Source organism: Bombina bombina, chromosome 1 (genome assembly GCF_027579735.1).
Source record: "Bombina bombina isolate aBomBom1 chromosome 1, aBomBom1.pri, whole genome shotgun sequence".
NCBI lineage: Eukaryota > Metazoa > Chordata > Amphibia > Anura > Bombinatoridae > Bombina > Bombina bombina.
The window spans coordinates 336,130,369-336,149,311 of NC_069499.1; the positions used below are offsets into that span (position 1 = coordinate 336,130,369).

Below are 18,943 nucleotides of genomic sequence, written 5' to 3' on the forward strand. Positions count from 1 at the left end.
CACTGCCGTGATTGTGAAAAATACAATTTTCTTAATACACAGGGTGATGTGAGAATATTGTAAATTATCTTCAATATTGGGCAGATGAACCGTATCTATAATGTAATAGCATACAGGGAACATCCATTCTGGTCCCTTATTTCTTAAAATGATTGTAATTTGATCTGCCCAACGAAGAGACATAATATTATTCTCTTAAACAATTAGCTAAGTGCTGTCGTTGTCTATTATATTAATGAGTGTTCTGCTGGTTTTAGATATTGTGACATTTTACCAGCTCTCATCCAAGGTAATCCTTAAAATCTGACCTGTTGGGGACATGTTTGAAAAACAGTGTTTTAAGTACTACTAGCACAAATATGATATCTAAGTAATTTGATTTTCTTATAATAATGAAAGTGTTGCTTCGTTTGTAAAGCAAGATTAAATTAATATGTTGATAAATTTGGAATCTATATTTCAAATCACCTCATAGTTTAAAAAAAAAAAAAAAAGGGTTCCCATTAGCCCTTATTCCCCCTTAAAATGTTTTGCCGAATCCTGGCTTTATCAAAATCTTTGCCTTAGGAATATACAAACTAATTTGTTGCTTTATAAAAAACACTAATTAACAATACAGACGCCATATTTAGATGTGTTTGAAGATACGTGAAAGTCAATAAATAATTCAGATCATGCAATTTTAAGCTACTTTACTTCTGTTATCAAATGTACTTCACACTCTTGGTCTTATTTATTAAAATGCAAATGTAGGGTCAGGAGCAGGAATGCACTACTGGGAGGTAGCTGGTGATTGATGGCTATGCAAATATCCCTTTTGTCATTGGGTCACCATATGCGTTCAGCTAAGCCCAATAGTGCATTGCTGCTCTGAAGTTGGTTATAATTTGTGTTTGGCAACTTTGCACAGGTTATGTTCCTCTATGTGAACACTAGCAAATGAAAACGTACAAAAAATGAAATAGAAATTGGTGTCAGTGGGGTATTAAATTATTAGTAAATATAGGTCAGTGACCTACATTTACCAGGATTGCAAGAGCACAAATGAGATGTTATGAACAATTCCAAAATGAAACACCTTCACTGTATTTAATTAGAGTGGAACTGAATACGCCATGTATCAGCGCATAATGTTTACCTAACCTAGCTATTCTTGTTGCCCTCTGTCATTTATATATAATACAAGCAAACAGTCGAGTATAGAAACACTTTAAAGGATTAGAAAAGTCATATTAAAAAATTCAAACTTATTTTGAGATGAAACCCCTAACATGTTTAAAAGATATAAAATGTTATCTCCAATGTCAACCCACAAATACAGGCTGTCAGACACGCTGAAAAACGCCTATCAATTCCTTCAAATTATTATGTTTAAATTAATCCGGCGCGCACCCCTAACTCAAGCGCACTAAAGCTCATGCATGAGCACCACCATTTTTGAAGACTTTTGCCAGGTCTTCAAAAGATGTTAGCGCATGGGTAATTTAAACATCCCTAACCTGCATGGGAGATTATGTGGTGATCCATAGAACCTAGGTTTCACACTGTGATTGGCTAAGGCACTTTTCCCTGAAGAGAGTGTTGAAACAGATAGGAATAGAAAACGGAAGGTATTTGATCAAATTATTATTATACAAAACACTAAGCAATGACATAATGGTTGATTTTGCCCTTCCTATCCCTTTAATATTAAATATAAAAAAAAATCATTATTTAGTTCTAATTTCTATCTGGAGAATCTATAAAAGTATAGAATTAAAGGGAAGTCAAAATTAAACTTTCCATGATTTAGATACAACATACTTTTGTTATTCAAATTCATTTCTGTCATTTGGTATCCACTGTTAAATGTAGATCCTTTCATTGGGTTTGCCCAGAAATGTGTACATGGGCAGTATTTGTCGCAACATTAGTAACAATGTTATACAAAGGGGTCGATTTATAACGGCCCAAATGGGGCCCTATACCATTGTTTCCGCGCTGCTCTAGCCATTGCTAGGGGCGTGGCATCTCCTTCTCTGCTCGTTGTCAGGGGCAGTGTCGGCTCTGGATGCGTGCGGCGCTGACGTCATCACCGCACGCTCCAGATGCCGGGCGGACCTCTGAGGCGCGAATCTGCGCCTATTTGAATCTGGGAGGAATGATCTGTAACTGCCCAAGTTTAGGTGTTGCCGGCGAGCCTGAAGGCTGGCCCGGAAACAGTGGTATACGGTCCTATTTGGGCCGTGATAAATCGACCCCTTTGTATAACATTGTTAATAATGTTGCGACAAATACTGCCCATGTACACATTTCTGGGCAAACCCATGGAAAGGATCTACATTTAACAGTAGATACCAAATGATATTTGAATCTGGGAGGAACGATCTTTCACTGCCCAAGTATAGGTGTTGCCTTGTGTGCTCCTGGGTGTGACAGATCGTTCTCTCCTGTGCCTCTTATCGTTACTGAACCTGCCTGCCTGACTACTTTACCTACCTTAACCCTTGAACTACTGGATTGTTTGCTGTTGCTGAACCTGCCTGCCTGACTACTCTACCTTCCTTAACCCTTACACTGCTGGATTGCTTTACTGTTGCCAAACCCTGCCTGCCTGACCATTCTAGTGGTGTGCCCTTGGACTGCTTTACTGTTGCCAAACCCTGCCTGACTGACCATTCTAGTGGTGTGCCCTTGGACTGCTTTACTGTTGCCAAACCCTGCCTTGCTGACTTTTCAAGTGGTTTATCTTTGGACTGCTCCTGTTACCACTGGGGACTGTCCTGCCTGTGGTGAGTGCCGCTCTCCTCATCTCTTTATCTTTCTCTGCTCTGGGATATTCCCTATCATTCTGGCTTGACGCCGGGATAACAAGACTACTGGCCGAGTTCGGTCTGATAGAGGAGTATCCCACAAGCATTACATTATACTTGGGCCATGCAGCCAGATGAGGTGGCACGAGCTGTTTATCTCCAGGGACAGATGTTGAGAACCCATACCACACAGTTACAGAATATGGATTCCAAGCTAGAGGCTATTACCGCTCAACTCTCCTTACTAGTTGCAGCAAGGGATGCCACCCCTGTTGCTACACCACCAGCCCCTGCTCCCAGTGCTGTGGCTTCTTCCTCCACTTCTGGAAGCATACCCCATATACCCTTGCTTGACAAGTATGACGGTACCACTGACTGTAGGGGCTTTCTAAACCAATGCAGGCTGCACTTCCGCAATGATCCTCACACCTTCCAGTCTCATCAGTCAAGGGTCATCTTTGTCATTTCCTTGCTAAAGGACAAAGCTCTAGCCAGGGTTTCTCCACTTCTGGAACTGAATGCTACACTCCTACTTGATGCTGATGAGATAATTTCTGCTTTGTCCTCTGTGTTTGGGACTTCTGGCCATACCTCTACTGCGGAATGTTCGCTCCTGGATCTCCGCCAAGGCAGTAAAACTGTGGCACAGTTTGCCATTGAGTTCGGCACCTTGGCACTGGAAACCACTTGGGATGGCAGTGCTCTCAAGGCAGCCTTTAGGAGGGGTCTCCATGAACGCATCAAAGATGAACTCACTGATCGTAATATTCCTTGTTCTTTGCATGATTTCATAGCACTTTGTATCAATCTGGACTCTCGCTTTCAGGAAAGGCAAGCCGATAGAGATAGAACTAGGAGGGTCCTTCCCTCCCGACCTCCTGTTCACCCAGTTTCGGCAGCAACCGCTGCCCCTTCAGCTACTCCAGTTACCTCAGTAGAGGAACCCATGGATCTCTCCTCCTTCAAACCTTCAGAGTCTAAAAGACAGAGAAGAAGGAGACTGAGACTATGTTTTTATTGTGGATCTAACACCCACCAACTGAAGGACTGTGACATTCGGCCGGAAAAAGCCAATGCTTAGGGGATAATGCTGGGGTACCTCTAAGCATGGTCTCAACAAAACCCCCTCACTCCTCTCAAATCCTGGTACCCGTTACTCTTACCTTCCTTCAGAATACTGTCCACACTCAAGCCTTCATTGATTCAGGGACAGCTGGAAACTTCCAGGATCACCGTTTTATGATTCAAGCTGGTTTGCCTCTTCTGCAGAAAAGACATTGTCTCAAAATAACCACCCTGGATGGCACCCCCCTTGGTTCAGGCATGATCCATTTTGAGTCAGCACCCCTGACCCTGACTGTGGGAGTCCTCCACTCTGAACAGCAGCAATTTGAGGTCATTCATTCCCCAGCACAGCCTGTCATCCATGGTCTTCCTTGGCTTAGGTTACACAATCCACAGTTCGACTGCGCTGAGGGACAACTGGCCTCCTGGGGTACCTCCTGTTTCTACTCCTGCCTTGCTAAAGTCACTCCTCTGCCCTGTATTCCCATAGCCAGTATACAGATTCCTTCAAACCTTCCTTCAGTATACATGGACTTTGCGGACATCTTCGAGGAAAAAAGCAGCCGACGTGCTGCCACCCCACCGTCCTTATGACTGCAAGATCGACCTCTTTCCCAGAGCCCCACTTCCTAAGGAGAGGACTTATCCTCTCTCCAAGGCTGAAACCAAATCCATGGAGGAGTACATCCAGGAGAACCTAGCTAAAGGGTTCATTCGCCCTTCCTCCTCTCCTGCTGGGACTGGCTTCTTTTTTGTTGGTAAGAAGGATGGTGGGCTCAGACCCTGCATTGACTACAGGGCTTTGAACAACATAACCATCAAGAATCGCTATCCTATACCATTGATCACCGAACTGTATGACTCACTACAGGATGCTCGCTTTTTCACCAAATTGGACTTACGTGGGGCATACAATCTAATTCGCATCTTTCCAGGCCACGAATGGAAGACCGCCTTTAACACAAGATCAGGGCATTACGAATACCTAGTAATGCCCTTTGGGCAGTGTAACGTCCCTGCAGTATTCCAGGCATTTGTCAAAGATGTCTTCCGTGACCACCTCAACCGCACTGTCATCGTTTATCTGGATGATATCCTTGTCTTCTCTTCCACTTTAGAGGAGCATCATAGGCACGTGAGACAGGTGCTTCTTTGCTTCAGAGAGAATTCCTTGGTAGCCAAGCTAGAAAAGTGTGAGTTTGATCAGGAGCAAATCCAATTCCTTGGTTATGTCAGTACTGGAATGGCCACAATCTACCTCTATAAAGGAATTGCAGAGGTTCTTAGGATTCTCCAATTATTACCGCAAGTTCATAAGGAACTTTTCTCAAACAGTAGCTCCTCTCACTGAATTGACAAAACAGAACAAAGACGGTAAACTTTGGCCTCTTGAGGCCATAAACGCCTTCTCTTGTCTGAAAAAGGCTTTTTGTTCAGCTCCTGTGCTTCGCCATCCTGACTCTGACCTACAGTTCACTTTAGAAGTTGATGCCTTTGAGATAGGGGCTGGAGCAGTTCTTACCCAGAGGGACCCCTTGACTTCCAAGTCACACCCTGTAGCCTTTTTTTTAAACGCTTTACTCCTGCTGAAAGGAACTACGATGTGGGTAATTGTGAACTCTTAGCCATTAAGATGGCCTTGACTGAATGGCATCACTGGTTAGAGGGCACCGCCAATCCTATTCAGATTCTCACCGACCACAAGAATCTGACTTACCTAGAGACTGCTCATCGACTCAATCCTTGACAGGCCAGGTGGGTCTTATTCTTTTCCTGTTTAAACTTTGTGGTCTCTTATCTTCCTGGAACCAAGAACAAGAAGGCGGATGCCCTTTCCCGTCAGTTCCCTCACTCAAATGATTCCTCAGAAGCTCCTATCGAACACATTATACTCCCTTCCTGTGTGGTTGCTCAACTCAATACCTCCCTTCTGCAAAGATTGCAACGAGCCCAGTCTAGTAAACCTCCTGGTGCCCCCATGGCCTCTGATATCCTCTTTGTACCTCTGAACCTACGCATCCCTGTGCTAGCCATGGGCTATGTCACGCCGCGCCGCTCTAGCCATTGCTAGGGGCGCTGCATCTTCTCTGCTCGTTGTCAGGGGCAGTGTCGGCTATTTGAATCTGGGAGGAACGATCTGTCACTGCCCAAGTATAGGTGTTGCCTTGTGTGCTCCTGGGTGTGACAGATCATTCTCTCCTGTGCCTCTTATCGTTACTGAACGTGCCTGCCTGACTACTCTACCTTCCTTAACCTTTAAACTGCTGGATTGCTTTACTGTTGCCAAACCCTGCCTGTCTGACCATTCTATTGGTGTGTCCTTGGACTGCTTTACTGTTGCCAAACCCTGCCTGACCATTCTAGTGGTATGCCCTTGGACTGCTTTACTGTTGCCAAACCCTGCCTGCCTGACTTTTCAAGTGGTTTATCTTTGGACTGCTCCTGTTACTGCTGGGGACTGTCCTGCCTTTGGTGAGTGCCGCTCTCCTCATCTCTTTATCTTTCTCTGCTCTGGGATATTCCCTACCATTCCGGCTCGACGCCGGGATAACAAGACTACTGGCCGAGTTTGGTCTGATAGAGGAGTATCCCACGAGCATTACAGCCAGAAACAGGTGTTAAGAAGCAGCGTTCTTAAGGCGCTGCTCCTTAACTCGTATGCCTCCTCTGAGGCAACGGACATCAATCCGCCTGATCGAATACGATCGGGTTGATTGACACCCCCTGCTTGTGCAATGATAAATTCAGACAGCGTATCGATGTCTGGCGGATGTGATTTGCTACAGTGGATCATGTCCTCCAGACACTTGATAATTCGGCCCCAAAGTCTTGAAACATGTGCACCCTCGTGAGCCTACCTAGATATGCTATCATGGAAGTAAGCTCTGTTTTATTACGGAAAACCAAAAAAGAGGTAAATTAGATAACAGAAGTAAATTTGAATGTTTTTTTTTAAATTGTATGTTCTGACTAATGATTTCCTCTAAGGTACAACCTATTCAAGAAGAGTGGAATGTATGCAAACAGTTTAGAAAAAATAGGTTAATGTATGAGTTCCAACTCCAGTGCAACTGCTACAAATGAACTGCAACATTACCATGATGCCAGAACTGTAAACAGGGAAGGGAAAACCACAACTTACATGCTGCTGCGGGGTGCAATCGTAACGGATGAGCCTTCCGTAAGTCAAAATAGAAAAAAGGAAAATGGCTGGCACTCATGGAGTGTAAAATCTAGTCCTTTATTCAAACAAACGGGAGCATGAAACTTGTAAAACACCTGACGCGTTTTGTGCCTACACCGGGCAATTAATCATTTTTCTAATTTATGAGTTCCAGAAAAATGTTTGAAGGGAATAAACGTAAGATCTGCTTCATTATTCACGACTGAATTATACAGTAGTTGGCAAATGCTGGATAAGGGGCTGCAAGTAACCCTTTGTGCCTTCCCCTACAGATCACATCTAGCTTTTTCCATGTAACAAGACAAATTGTACTGTATTTTGTAGCCCTAAAGAACAATATTATGCATAATCTACTTTATCACACTGTGGAGTTCAAGATTTGCTGTACAACCAATATATGGGTTAAAAGTACTGTGAAACCTTATTTAGGACTTTGGGTCACATACAGTGCCCACTGAATGATATTGGTGGCTTATTGCATATTTTTCAGTGAACTCTTTGGGGCCGATTTATCAAGCTCTGTATGGAGCTTGATGCCCCTTGTTTCTAAAGACCAGCTCAATAACTTGTCCGCCTGCTCTGAGGCCGTGGACAAAAATCAACTTGATCAAAAATGATCGGGTTGATTGACACCCCCTGCTAACGGCCAATTGTCCGCGAATATGCAGGGGGCTGCATTGCACCAGCAGTTCACAAGAATGCTAATGTCCTGCATACAAAGTATCACAATTCAGAGTGATTATCAAAACCAGGTTTATTTATTAGAGTAATGTTTGATAAAATACTTATAAAATAACTTCCCCTAAGTGGGCATATTTTGACAAATAATTCTCATTGTCTCTCCATGTAGAAACTACTCTTTAGCTACCATTTATTTATTTACATTACTGCCAAATGTTAAACAAACTGATTTTGGTTACTATTAAAAAAAACAAAAACATCAGATACCATACAAGACTGATCTGGCATTTCTCTACCACCAGCCCACACTGTGGTTTTTTGTTACAAGACAAGCTTTCTAAGCAAGAAAATTGGGGAAGAGCTTCCTGGCTTCTATCCAACAGACTGAGAAAAATATAGACATTTAAAGAAACTGCCACTGGTTCTTCAGACACTCACTTTAGGGTCTGTATGTGCAGATGTTTGCTAAAGAATGTTGCAATTACATTAATTGTGTTAAAAGAGTATTTAAAAAATATGCTAATGCAATAATAACATGCTCTAATCGGGATTGATTGTTTTATTATTTAACCCCTTAAGGACACTGCTTCAGTTTGCTCAATTGTCAATAATTCTGTCATTGGTCATTGAGAAGTTAAGAATGTTCCTTGCTAACTAAGGCCACGATCCCATGCAGTTTGCTTTATGGTACAGTTTACTTGAAAACGGTTATTTAAAAAGATAAATAATCACTGTATTATTCCTCAGTTTTTACATAACCATCATTGTTATATAAATATACTTTTTACCTGTGCACCTTATCGCAGTGCTTTTTACAATCTTTCATTTTAGCCAATCAGTGCTAGTTCTTTTATAACCATTATCATTCTCCATGGGAATAAGCACAATGTCATCTATATGGCAGACATGAACTAGCACTGTCTAGCTAACACATAAATACATATGCACACACATATGTTCATATTTATATGCAAGTCCATTGGAGCCCTTTGCAGTCAAGTAGCTGAAAACCTTTAAAAACATATTTATGCAATATTCAAATTTATTAAAGTTTGTAACTATATATATATATATATATATATATATATATATATATATATATATATATATATATACAGGGAGTGCAGAATTATTAGGCAAGTTGTATTTTTGAGGATTAATTTTATTATTAAACAACCACCATGTTCTCAATGAACCCAAAAAACTCATTAATATCAAAGCTGAATAGTTTTGGAAGTAGTTTTTAGTTTGTTTTTAGTTATAGCTATTTTAGGGGGATATCTGTGTGTGCAGGTGACTATTACTGTACATAATTATTAGGCAACTTAACAAAAAACAAATATATACCCATTTCAATTATTTATTTTTACCAGTGAAACCAATATAAAATCTCAACATTCACAAATATACATTTCTGACATTCAAAAACAAAACAAAAACAAATCAGTGACCAATATAGCCACCTTTCTTTGCAAGGACACTCAAAAGCCTGCCATCCATGGATTCTGTCAGTGTTTTGATCTGTTCACCATCAACATTGCGTGCAGCAGCAACCACAGCCTCCCAGACACTGTTCAGAGAGTTGTACTGTTTTCCCTCCTTGCAAATCTCACATTTGATGATGGACCACAGGTTCTCAATGGGGTTCAGATCAGGTGAACAAGGAGGCCATGTCATTAGATTTTCTTCTTTTATACCCTTTCTTGCCAGCCACGCTGTGGAGTACTTGGACGCGTGTGATGGAGCATTGTCCTGCATGAAAATCATGTTTTTCTTGAAGGATGCAGACTTCTTCCTGTACCACTGCTTGAAGAAGGTGTCTTCCAGAAACTGGCAGTAGGACTGGGAGTTGAGCTTAACTCCATCCTCAACCCGAAAAGGCCCCACAAGCTCATATTTGATGATACCAGCCCAAACCAGTACTCCACCTCCACCTTGCTGGCGTCTGAGTCGGACTGGAGCTCTCTGCCCTTTACCAATCCAGCCACTGGCCCATCCATCTGGCCCATCAAGACTCACTCTCATTTCATCAGTCCATAAAACCTTAGAAAAATCAGTCTTGAGATATTTCTTGGCCCAGTCTTGACATTTCAGCTTGTGTATCTTGTTCAGTGGTGGTCGTCTTTCAGCCTTTCTTACCTTGGCCATGTCTCTGAGTATTGCACACCTTGTGCTTTTGGGCACTCCAGTGATGTTGCAGCTCTGAAATATGGTCAAACTTGTGGCAAGTGGCATCTTGGCAGCTGCACGCTTGACTTTTCTCAGTTCATGGGCAGTTATTTTGCGCCTTGGTTTTTCCACACGCTTCTTGCGACCCTGTTGACTATTTTGAATGAAACGCTTGATTGTTCGATGATCACGCTTCAGAAGCTTTGCAATTTTAAGAGTGCTGCATCCCTCTGCAAGATATCTCACTATTTTTGACTTTTCTGAGCCTGTCAAGTCCTTCTTTTGACCCATTTTGCCAAAGGAAAGGAAGTTGCCTAATAATTATGCACACCTGATATAGGGTGTTGATGTCATTAGACCACACCCCTTCTCATTACAGAGATGCACATCACCTAATATGCTTAATTGGTAGTAGGCTTTCGAGCCTATACAGCTTGGATTAAGACAACATGCATAAAGAGGATGATGTGGTCAAAATACTCATTTGCCTAATAATTCTGCACTCCCTGTACATGTATATATTTATACCTATAATTATATGTATGTATATATATATATATTTATATATATATATATATATATATATATATATATATACAGTATCTCACAAAAGTGAGTACACGCCTCACATTTTTGTAAATATTTTATTATATCTTTTCATGTGACAACACTGAAGACATGACACTTTGCTACAATGTAAAGTAGTGAGTATACAGCCTGTATAACAGTGTAAATTTGCTGTACCCTCAAAATAACTCAACACACAGCCATTAATGTCTAAACCGTTGGCAAAAAAGTGAGTACACCCCTAAGTGGAAATGTCCATATTGGGCCAAATTAGTCATTTTCCCTCCCTGGTGTCATGTGACTCGTAAGTGTTACAAGGTCTCAGGTGTTAATGGGGAGCAGGTGTGTTAAATTTAGTGTTATCACTCTCACACCTCATACTTGTCACTGGAAGTTCAACATGGCACCTCATGGCAAAGAAAACTGAGGATCTAAAAAAAATAATTGTTGCTCTACATAAAGATGGCCTAGGCTATAAGAAGATTGCCAAGACCCTGAAACTGAGCTGCAACACGGTGGGAAAGACCATAGAGTGGTTTAACAGGACAGGTTCCACTCAGAACAGTCCTCGCCATGGTCGACCAAAGAAGTTGAGTGCACGTGCTCAGCGTCATATCCAGAGGTTGTCTTTCGGAAATAGATGTATGAGTGCTTCCAGCATTGCTGCAGAGGTTGAAGGGGTTGGGGGTCAGCCTGTCAGTGCTCAGACCATACCCCGCACACTGCATCAAATTGGTCTGCATGGCTGTCGTCCCAGAAGGAAGCCTCTTCTATGCACAATAAAGCCCACAAACAGTTTGCTGAAGACAAGCAGACGAAAGACATGGATTACTGGAACCATATCCTGTGGTCTAATGAGACCAAAATGAACTTATTTGGTTCAGATGGTGTCAAGCGTGTGTGGCGGCAACCAGATGAAGAGTACAAAGTCAAGTCTGTCTTTCCTACAGTAAAGCATGGTGGTGGGAGTGTCATGGTCTGGGCCTGCATGAGTGCTGTCAGCACTGGGGAGCTACAGTTCATTGAGGGAACCATGAATGCCAACATGTTCTGTGACATACTGAAGCAGAGCATGATCCCCTCCAGCATGAGACTGGGCCACAGGGCAGTATTCCACCATGATAACGACCCCCAAAAAAAACCTCCAAGACGACCACTGCCTTGCTAAAGAAGCTGAGGGTAAAGGTGATGGACTGGCCAAGCATGTCTCCAGAATTAAACCCTATTGAGCATCTGTGGGGCATACTCAAACGGAAGGTGGGGAAGCGTAAGGTCTCTAACATCTATCAGCTCTGTGATATTGTCATGGAGGAGTGGAAGAGGACTCCAGTGGCAACCTGTGAAGCTCTTGTGAACTCCATGTCCAAGAGGGTTAAGGCAGTGCTGGAAAAGAAATTGTGGCCAACACAAAATATTGACATTTTGGGCCCAATTTGGACATTTCCACTTAGGGGTGTACTCACTTTTGTTGCCAACAGTTTCGACATTAATGGCTGTGTGTTGCGTTATTTTGAGGGGACAGCAAATTTACACTGTTATACAGGCTGTACACTCACTACTTTACATTGTAGCAAAGTGTCATTTCTTCAATGTTGTCACATGAAAAGATAAAATAAAATATTTACAAAAATGTGAGGGGTGTACTCACTTTTGTGAGATGCTGTATATATATATATATATATATATATATATATACATACATACATACATACATATATATATATATATACACAGTTTATTTATGTATATATTTTACCATCATCACATATATATAGAAATATGTATTTAGAAAAAAAAAAATATCCTTCTATGTGACGAACACTGAAATATGAAATATTTATATTTTTATGTTGGATTAGTGCACTTGAGAAAATGCGATCAGGTTTGCATGCGATTAGGGTGTTAAGTTTTCTTTCCACTTTTCATGCTTCATTGACTTCTATGGGGGTTCAAGTCCCACTTGAACGATCTTCATCCAACCAGCGAAGTCCTCATCCATGTGGCAAGAAGTCTTCATCCAGGCGGCCTCTTCTATCTTCATCCAGCCTTCGAAGTCCTCATCCAGGTGGCAAGAAGTTTTCATTCAGACGGCCTCTTCGATCTTCATCCAGCCGGAGCGGGTCCATCCTGAAGACATCCGGTGCAGAGCATACTCTTCATATGGTCGCCGACGTACACTGAATCATCAATGCAAGGGACGCGATTCAAGATGGCATCCCGTGCATTCCTATTGGCTAAAAAATTTGAATCAGCCAATAGGAATTAGGGCTGCTAAAATCCTATTTGCTGTTCAAACCAGCCAATAGGATTTAAGCAGCTCTCATTCTATTGGCTAATTCGAAATTAGATAGAAGAGGCCGTCTGGATGAAGACTTCTTGCCGCATGGATGAGGACTTCGCAGGCTGGATGAAGATCGTTCAAACGGGACTTCAAAAACCGTAAGTGGATAGTCAGGGCTTTAAGGGTTTTTTAAGGGTTTATTGGATGGGTTTTATTTTTTAGTTTAGGGCATGGGCAGTAAAAGAGCTAAATGCCCTTTTAAGGGCAATGCCCATACAAATGCCCTTTTCAGGGCAATGGGTAGCTTAGGTTATTTTAGATAGTTTTTTTATTTGGGGGGTTGGTTGGGTGGTGGGTTTTACTGTTGAGGGGGTGTTTGTATTTCTTTTACAAGTAAAAGAGCTGATATCTTTGGGGCAATGCCCCACAAAAAGCCCTTTTAAGGGCCATTGGTATTTTATTCTAGATTAGGTTTTTTATTTTGTGGTGGTTTTTTTATGGGTATTAGAATAGGAATATTTTTTTATTTTTGATAATTTGTTTGTTATTTTGTGTAATGTATATTTTTAGGGGGTGTTTGTTTTTTGGGGGAAGTAAAAGAGCTGTTTATCTGAGGGCAATGCCCAACAAAAGGCCTTTTAAGGGCCCCCCAAAAGGCCTTTTTAAGGGACCTTGGTAGTTTGGGGGTGGGGTTTTGTATAGTGTTAGGGGACCCTACAAAAGGCCCTTTTATGGGCCCCCCAAAAGGTCATTTTAAGGGCCCTTGGTAGTTTGAGCGGTGGGGGCTTGTATAGTGTTAGGGGATGTTTGTATTTTGTTGGCGTAAAAGAGCTGTTTATCTCAGGGCAATGCCCTACAAAAGGCCCTTTTAAGGGCTCTTGGTAGTTTGGGGGGTGGGGTTTGTATAGTGTTAAGGGGTGTTTGTATTTTTTTTGGAGTAAAAGAGCTGTTTAACTCAGGGCAATGCCCTACAAAAGGCCCTTTTAAGGGCCCTTGGTAGTTTATTCTAGAGTAGGTTTTTTATTTTGTTTTTTAAGGGTATTAGAATAGGATTAATCTTTATTTTTTTGGATAATTTTGTTGTTTTATTTTTTTTATTGGTAGGTTTTTTTATTTTTAGTAATGGTAGTTTTTTTATTTTTTGTAATGGTAGGTTTTAGTGTAAGGTAGTAGAGGTTTTATTTCACATGTAAGTTTGTATTTATTTTAACTAGGTAGTTATTAAATAGTTAATAACTATTTACTAACTAGTCTACCTAGTTAAAATAAATACAAACTTACCTGTGAAATAAAAATAAAACCTAAGCTAGATACAATATAACTATTAGTTTGATTGTAGCTACCTTAGGTTTTATTTCACAGGTAAGTATGTATTTAGTTTTAACTAGGTATTATTTAGTTAATAATTGTAAATTTAATTTAGATCTAATTTAATTAAAGTTAGGGGGGGTTAGGGTTAGGTTTAGGGGTTAATATATTTTAATTTAGCTTGTTGTGATGTGGGGGGCTGGCAGTTTAGGGGTTATTAGGTTTATTTAGTTAATAATTGTAAATTTAATTTAGCTAAATGAAGTTAGGGGATGTTAGGGTTAGGGTTACGTTAGGGTTAGGGTTAGGTTTAGGGGTTAATATAGTTTAATTTAGCTTGTTGCGATGTGGGGGGCTGGTGGTTTAGGGGTTAATAAATGTAGTATAGTGACAGCGATATTGGGAGCGGCAGATTAAGGGTTAATTTATTTAGGTAGAGGCGATATCGAGAGTGGCAGATTAGGGGTTAATAACTGTAGGCAGGCGTCAGCAATGTTGGGGGCAGCAGATTAGGGGTGTTTAGACATTTGGTTTATGTTAGGGTGTTAGGTTTAAACTGTATTTTTATTTCCCCATAGACATCAGTGAGGCTGCGTTACGTATCTTTTGTTTCCACGATCGAAGGTGTTAGTTTTTTTTGCTGGCTATCCCCATTGATGTCTATAGGGGAAAGCGTGCACGAGCACGTCAAACACAGAGCTTGTTTTGGGAGCGGTATGGAGCTTAAAATCTCCATATCGCCCGCACAAGCAGTGTTTTTTTAAACTTGTAATAGCAGCGCTATAGGGAATTAAATAACGCCACTTTTGTGATGTTCTTTACTTTCCCTATAGCGCTCAAAACTCGTAATCTAGGTGAATGTTAGCTATATAGCACACATGAACTAGTGCTGTCTATCTGTAAAAAAAATTCAAAATGCACTGAGATAAGAGGCAGCTTTAAAGGGCTTAGAAATTAGTTTGTACATACCTAGGTTTAGCTGTCAACAAAGAATACCAAGAGAAAAAAGCAAATTTGATGATAAAAGTAAATTGGAAATGATGTTTAAAATTGCATGCCCTATCTAAATCATGAAAGATTCATTTTGACTAGACTGTCCCGACTCCCTTTATGTCTGGATCTGTTGTGAGACACAAAGTGCATTTACTATAACATGTCTAAATATTAACAAGCAAAACAAAAACATTTAAAAGATAGGTAAATTTAACAGTCTAAAAATTCACAGAAAATTAAAAAATAAATATTTTCTTTAAAGAATAATTTATTAATCACATTTTGCTTATTAATCATCATACAATTACATGATAGTGTCCCTTTAACTGGAGTGATTAGAGGGAAGATAATCACAGCTGCAAGGGAGGCTACATAGGGTTCAATCTTATTCTAAAACTACTTTAGGGATGGGCTGGCCTGGTGGAAAAAAAAGGCTGGCAATATGTCACTGTATACCACAACCTCATAAACTGATGACAATTTGCATATGTGTGCACTCACAATAAAAACTATATAAATATGTATATATTTTTTACAAGAACAAAACGTAATGCCTTTTCAACCCCTTTTTGTGGTGAAATGTACTTTTGATGTGTTGTCACAGACAAGCTATGACTCATATTGCCACACCCAAATCCCCAATGGTCTGGCAAGTGAGGAGCAGTGATATTTTTATACCCTCTGGGAAGGATTGAGCAAGATGATTCACACCATTTCTAAGGGTGGAGGTGAGAGAAGATGTTAACGGCAAAAAACATCCACCCAAATTTCATTACACACAACTGGCTTTCCTGTAAACATATCTCAAGCAGCAGCCCTGTCAAGCACATTACAGAAGGGTGTAAGTTAAACAAAAAAATAAATAGAAAAGAATAGCTGCCCCAATCATGACTTAAAACAAATGTATTCTATAGACAGAAGCAAGCAAGGAAATGGATGGATTTGAGGCTATCGACAGAGCTAAGACCACAGACATAAAAGTAAACACTGGCTGATGTTTTGGGAATCAGCTTCATGTTTTTTTTCCAAATCCTGTAGAAAGCTGCATAACAAATACAGTGCAAAAAGGATGTTTGTGAGGTTCTATCTCTGTTTATTCAAAACCTTCAAAACCGAGATAACTGGACAAGCCTAAAAGTTCACATGATTGTGCAGAGAAAGCAATGCAAAAAAAAAACCCATGATAAAGCGGCTGCACAGTTTAACCCTTTAAGAACACAGATTTCAGTTTGCTCAATTGTTTTATGACGGAAACATTCCGTCATATGTCCTTAAGAGGTTAATCAGTAGATACAAAGAATCGGGGGCGCAATTACATAACCTACACATGAATAATAAATGAACACAGTGATAGAGAGGATGAAAAAGCATTACTGGTATGTACCGCCTCTTGTTCTGTGTCACAGGGATCAATAGTATAGAATAAAAATAGCTAGCGAGAACATAAAAATAGTGAAGGAGATGTCTGAGGGCGGCTGCAGCTGCTCAGGGAAATAATTTGCTGGGCTTCTGATGCTCCGTTAAAACTATAGAAGACCCAAGGACTAAGGCACATTGGAAGGCTATGGTGTGGCACCTGCTATAGGGTAATACTGACCCGGGACTGCACTTACGGACATTATAAAACACTTCTGAAGCTAGTAGCATAACCTTGAAATTATACTACTGTGCTGAGTGAGAATTAATATATATGAACACTAAGGACATTTAGAAGGAAATGGAAACAATTCCTCAAATTAAAAGTATTAACCCATTATATTCAAAACTGTGATATAACACATGGCACTGGATGCATTGCTGCTCCCCTGACAGAAGAAGGGTTACATTATTAATAACTATGATACCATTGTATAGTACCATGGTATAGTTCAAGGATTAAAACAGTTTCTTAGCAACATATAATTTGATTTGACATATAAGCACCCCATTAGCATAGCTCCTCCTCCCATGGTCATTTCATAACTTTATTTAAAACAAAACAGCAAACATATTTTATGCATGAGATACAGCCTGGGCAAAAGTCTAATGATTAGATGTCTAACTAGTGATTCCACAAGTTATATGTAAACTGACAAGCTTGTATTTTTTACTTATAAACAAGTATGCAAAAGACCTAGCCAAGGACAGAATGTGTGATCATAATGTGTAAAGAGGTTATTTTAATATTTAACTGAGTGTGGTTTGCTCGTCAGCTTCACATTTTCGCTCTAGAGAATCAGACCACTCATATTTATAGTACATTAAGCCTTTGTTACATTAAATAGCCTATGTTGTCAGTATAATAGTGAAATATGTGATTAACCTACTGACCTCTGTAGTAGGTGGGTCAGCAGTTGTATCTGTATGTGGCTATGGACTTTCATTTACTACAAACTAATATTGCTCAAATGAGAAGGAAACACTTGAAAGTGATAACTCTCCCTAAAGAGTCTGTAGTGAATACTGGAGACTTAAAGGGACATTAAACACTAAATACATGCTAGATAGAATAATGCATTCAAAGAAAAGATTAGTCCATGACTAACATGTAGATGTATTTTTTAGAGTTTCATTAGTTGTTTAATAAGTGACAAAATAAGTGTAAAGTTTTAGTGTAGTGTATAAAACACTGGGAGCTGCCATGTTGTAACTTGTGTTACCTTCTCTGCTGTGGCCAATTAGGGACAGTTATACATAGGTCATTAGAGTGTGCAGCCAATGGTTTTGCTGGATTTAACAGTGTTCTGCACTTCCATTTCTAATAGGAACTGAAAAGCTCACAATTTCAGAATGGAATTACAGGCAAAGAGGAAAAAATAAATAATGAAAGTATATTGCAGAGTTGTTTTATATATACAATGTATCATTTTATATTACCATCTCAAAGTGTTTAATGTCCCTAAAGGGACATTCATCTCACAAATATGTCTTATCCATGTGAATAATCAATACAGGCTCAGAATATTTTTGCATGAAAAAATAATATGCTTACAGAGATATGAAACTCAAAAAATCCTTGTGATTCAGACAGAACACACCATTTCAAAAGGTTCCAATTTTCTTATATTATCAAATTTGCTTTGTCCCCATGATATTCTGTATGCAGAAATACCTAGGTTGGCATCTGAAGCACTACATGACAGGAAATAGTGCTGCCAAGTATTTTAATTTTACAGGGAAATTATTTATGCAGGAACATTAAATAAACAAATAAAAAAACGATAAAAGCAAAACAGTAATACATTGTTTAAATAACTTTTGAGCGGAAGTCCTTTCTATGTTGCTATTATGCAGTAATCGCTTAAATATGATGGCGATCTACTGGATAAAGCAAAATTTCACAATGTTTTTAAAACACCTATTTGCAATACATATTATTTCCAAAGCATGGAATCTACCAATGATTCCCATTGGATTTTCAAATTCAAGACTGCTTCAAAATCAGACACACTGCACTGAGGCTCCTCCCCCAAGGTATTCCAGTTACATGAGTTTTTAAATTATTTATGAAGTAATTGAACTGCCTTACTCTCATTTGTCCTTTTTTAACTGCATTTTTTGGATATTTTCTCACATTTCTAAACTGTTTACTAGCATAAACATTTCATGATCATATTTTTACTAAATATAACCATAATGATTTCCACATTTAATAAAATGTTAAAAATTAAGCTCAAATCCTATTTTAATTTGATAATTAAGCAAAATTAGGTAAACCGTTAATTGCACATTAACAATGCATTTTTTATACTTTTGCAAAGTCTGCTTCTTCTGTGTTTTTTTTTTTTTTTACCAAATATGCTATTTCACATATATAATTTGGGAAGCTTAATTGGACAGTAAAGTCAAAATGAAACTTAAATTGATTGGATAGAGCATGGTCTTTTAAACAACCTTCCAATTTACTTATAATAGCAATTTGGC

General features: G+C 39.7%; 1 protein-coding gene across 4 annotated transcripts in view; it reads right to left on the bottom strand.

Annotated features, from left to right (window-relative positions):
* TNS1 (tensin 1) overlaps positions 1 to 18,943 on the bottom strand; it is a 403,399-nt gene that overhangs the window by 111,827 nt on the left and 272,629 nt on the right. The window lies entirely within an intron of this gene.